Below are 5,028 nucleotides of genomic sequence, written 5' to 3' on the forward strand. Positions count from 1 at the left end.
TGGTCTGGTTTTGATTTCTTATCCACTCCTTCATTTTATATTGTACTAATTTGTCAAAATCTCTCTTTTACAGCTGTCTTGACTATACAAATGCTTTAGAAGTAAGTCCCTTCTTTCTCGACTATGTTATTTTGTCAAAATCATTAAGTCTGTTTGTGTTCATTATGATGAAGATGATGATGTGATAAGAGAGGCTAATCACATTGATCATTCTAAAACTGCTCCTGCTGAATTTACAAGAGCAATTAAGTTGATTCCAACTGTTACTCTCATGCAGATTCTTGGTTCCCTTGATGAAAATTTTCTTAAAGCTTCTAAAACTTCTCAAGAAGTTTCCAAGATGCTTGAAGCTACTAGGTTACATTATCATTCTGATTTCACCGATAATTGGGGTAATGTATTTTGTATTAGATCTATTTTTCCTTTGTTTCATTCCATTTGAGTTTATGTTTGTAATCTTAGTTAGTTGTAGTTAGTTGGAATGGACATGTATTGGGTGATGGAGCAGGTGCTGAATTGGGTGATAATGATCGGGTAGGTGCCGGTGCAGGAGCTTGTTGTGCTATGCATGAAGTAGCCAAAAGCGCCAATATCACAAACACTTTGTTGTGCTAATGACTCTAAGGTATTATTATTTTCTAATTTATACTTGTTGCTTCATATGCACTCTATATATCTCTTTCACAAATTTTAAGTAGAAAATCTGATTCTCACAATCTTTTTTTATGTGACCAGCACTTTTGGGAACCTCCAGAGCACAACGGAAAGGCTGGAAGTCGTTTTCATTATTATTGTATTGACTAGTGGCCTCCTTCTTGTCACCATGCTAATTGGAAACATCAAGGTACATAATAATAAGCACTTAATTTGGAAACTGAGGTCACATATATAAAACAAAAATAATTCACACATTAATTTATACTAATACATAACATTTTGTTTATGAGTGAATTATAACATGAATCATGATGTGTGTTTGAAGTGAATTATAACATGAATCATGATGTGTGTTTGAAGTGAATTATAACATGAATCATGATGTGTGTTGCATATCTTTAATATAAATAAAATGCTTATTATTATGGTACTCATGCATCAACGGTGTTTATAACAGTTTGACGCAGTTGTCAGCTCGTTGAGTTGTGCTTCCTTGATCTGGGCCTGAACCTGCAAAACGATCAATGAGTGTAGTCACCTGAACCACCACTTTTTTTATGCTCACATGCATCATTGGGTGTGATATAATTTATTGAAATTGTGGTTGGTAAGGTAATTATTATTTAAGAAGTAGGTACCTAATAATTTTTTATCATACAACAAATTGTAATATTTAATTATTTGTTTGACAATTGTTTCTGTTTCAGCTTTGCATCTTATATTATATGGAAGAAGAACAAGGAAATGATCAAGAAGAATATTATGATGCATGAGTCTAATTAACAGTATAGTTGTGTTTTAGTTGTGTTTTATATTATGTAGTTAGCTTTTAGAACTTTTGTTTTATAACTTTTGTTTTGAATTTAGGATGACTCGAGAGAGAAACAAACTTGGTTGTGTTTAAGAATGACATCAAAACTTATTTATATTTTAGCGACCTTCTTAGTCGGTAACTTCACTTCTTAATGAATATTTTGTTTTTGACGTTATTGTTTAATTTGCTTGTAATTAGATTCTAATTATCAATGTCTAAAAAAATGAGTATGATTGTTGATATATATATATATATATATATATATATATATATATATATATATATATATATATATATATATATATATATATATATATATATATATATATATATATATATATAAACCGTGGCAAGATTAATGGTTCAGAACATACAAAATATAACCATGGTTTTAAATTTGTGGTCATAACCAAACCGTGGCAGTACCTTGAACCAAAACTGTATGCTAAACGTTAAATTGAAACCGTGGTTTTACCATATGGCCACAGTTCTGTAATCATGGCAAGAGGAGTGCTAGCAACACTCTCTTTTGAACACTCTCTTAAGCACTCACTTTCTTATTGGTTGAAACATGTGTGGACCCCTCACTTTGAAAATAGGTCCCACATAAAGTAGTAGGACCCACAAATATTTTAACCAATAAAAGAGTAAGTGTTTAAGAGAGTGTTCAAAAGAGAGTGTTGCTAGCATTTCTCATCATGGCAAATATAAACCGCGGCCTTAATCAAACTACTTAAACCGTGGCCTAAAAAAGCCACGGTTGTCAAAAAGGCGTGGTCTATACCAAAAAACCGTGGTCTTTACTTTAGGCCACGGCCGCATACTCCACAGTTGGATTTCCGTGGCCGAACCGTGGCCTCAGCGTTACGCCACGGTTATTTTGCATATAGCCTCAGTTTCTTGGGCGTGGCAGGAGACCTTTTTTTTTGTAGTGTCTCCCAATACGATGTGGTTCGAGGACGAACCATGCGGAAGCTGGTGGGCATGTAACACTCGAGGCCGAAGAAGGCGAGGGGTGGTTGCACCGCATGTAACACCTGAGGCCAATGGGGGCTAGGGTGGTCGCCACATCGGAATGAGAGGGATCCTGAGGCTGTGCAGGTATGAGACTGCATGGTTGAAGGAAAGCTTATAAGGATTGATGGGTACTACCTATACCAACAAGATGCATCTTCTTTTCGGTAGCCCATTTCATAAGAACTCCACAGTTAAGCGTGCTTGACTTGGAGTAGTATTGGGATGGGTGACCTTCTAGGAAGTTTCCCGGAAAGCGTGCGAGTGAGGTCAAAGCATGCTGAAAAGACCCGTGTTGGTTTGTGGGGTCAGTCAATCATCCCGAAAGCAGTCTGGGGCGTTACAGTGTTGGTCTTGTCAACCTCCTCGACGATGATGACGAAAATGAGAAATACACAGTGAAGAATGGATACTGAAGATACAAGCTAGGGTGAACGATGGTGTTAGGGTTGAAATCGTGTATTGTTTCACAGTATTGAACGTTAGGGTTGTTTAGTCTAGTTCTTTTTTTAGTGAAAAATGGATACCGAAGAGACAAGCTACCTATAAGTCTAAAATATTATAAAGATACCACCAAAGTCAATATACAAAACCATTATAATATATTAGTTGCATAAGAAATTTCATAAAGAAGCGCTAGAGTTTAATTTACCAATACAAATTTTAAATAAAAAACAATAAAATCACAACGGTGGAACGTACCAACCGTAGCCATAACCCTTTAAGTTTTTTATTCAAAAAAAGAAAAGAAAAGGTCCACCTTAACGTTAAAGGAATAACATATTTGAGGGGGCTGAGGTTCGAATCCATGAAACCTTAATTGTATCACTACGATTGACTCTTTAACTTTTGTTATATACTAATAATTTTTAATCAAAAAAAATTGTGGCGCCTTAATTTAGTGATGTCACCAAGGTGTAGGACCAAACCGTGGTGAGCATGGCGTTGTTGTATGCGTGCTTTGTAGTAGTAGTGTGTGTGTATGTATGTGTATATATATATATATATATATATATATATATATATATATATATATATATATATATATATATATATATATATTCTAGCAGTGTGGTGTAGAAGGTAGGATCATTCCACTTGGAAGTGGAAGACGGGAAGATTTTCAAACTCATTAGACGATGAATGCACAACAAGAGCAACCTGCACCTTAGGAGCAACAACATTATTTTTCAAGAAGGTCATATGACACCTCTATTTTGGTACATTATGAGAATCATGCCAATTATGACTTGGTGAGGAGAGTAATTTTGTTTTTATTTTCTTTTAAAAAATATTTAAAATTACTTTACTTATTTTATTTTAAAATGTATGATTTTAAATATTTTTAAGAATGCGGCACAGAGAGAAATAAATGTTGTAGCACATGGGAATAAATTGATTGAATTAATGGGTTCAACAGTATCTTTCACATGTGATACAAACTTGGTTGGATGACTCATGTCTAGAATTACTCCAAAGAGCAATTTGAGAATGATTGATCTCAATCTTATATTATCATTTGTGGAAATCTGCCATCAAGAAACATTGTCGTTTCATATGTTATTTGGTGAAATAACAATTATTCTTAATGATGGTTCATGCTTACTTCACCTTCCAATCCGTTGTAGCATTGGTGCAAAAAGTACTTTTTACATCGGATGAAAAGTATTTTTTATATCGGGCCTGAGCCCGATGTAAAGCCAGACGATGTAATAAATCAGAGACATTTTACATCGGGCCAAGACCCAATGTGAAAAATTAACATACCACATCGGTTGAATTCAGATGTCTGATGTGAAAAATAATGCAATTTTTGTATAAAAAAATATATACGCCATATTTTACATCGATTGTCCTGTCTGACCAATGTAATAGATAGTTTTTACATCGGTTTTCCATTTTGCCCGATGTAATAGATAAGTTTTTACATTGGTTTTCCATTTTTCCCGATGTAATATGTTTTATGCTTTGAAGTGTATAATAGTTGTTTTTCCTATTTTAACCTGTAATTTTTTTGTACCTAATTTTCCATATAAGTTTCAAATACTACACAGACCAAAGTTAGGTCGCTATTTTGCACATTTTTCCCACAGCACATAGACCACATTTAGGTCACTATTTTTATATTTTTTTAACCAGTGAAGGATATAATTTCATAACACCAAATAGCTAAGATATATATATATATATATATATATATATATATATATATATATATATATATATATATATATATTCTTCAAATTTTACAAAAGTATTAATCTAGGATACACAAGTGTACAAAATTATAAGAAAGTTTACACACGGTGGACTACTACAAAATAACAAAACAACAAATATCCAACCATTTAAGTCCTTTAGCGCACTTGAAATACCAACATGCATCCACGAGAAGATGAGTTGTAGCTTCTGAAGACAACACCAAAATTACATTTGCTGAGAATAAACAATAACACTAATTAACATCAGCAGACAACACCAAAGTCAAGAAACTAGCTCGAATCAGAAATATAGACAATTCCATATAACTCACTAGATAAAGC

The sequence above is a fragment of the Vicia villosa genome, unplaced genomic scaffold (genome assembly GCF_029867415.1).
Source record: "Vicia villosa cultivar HV-30 ecotype Madison, WI unplaced genomic scaffold, Vvil1.0 ctg.001376F_1_1, whole genome shotgun sequence".
Taxonomy (NCBI): Eukaryota; Viridiplantae; Streptophyta; class Magnoliopsida; order Fabales; family Fabaceae; genus Vicia; species Vicia villosa.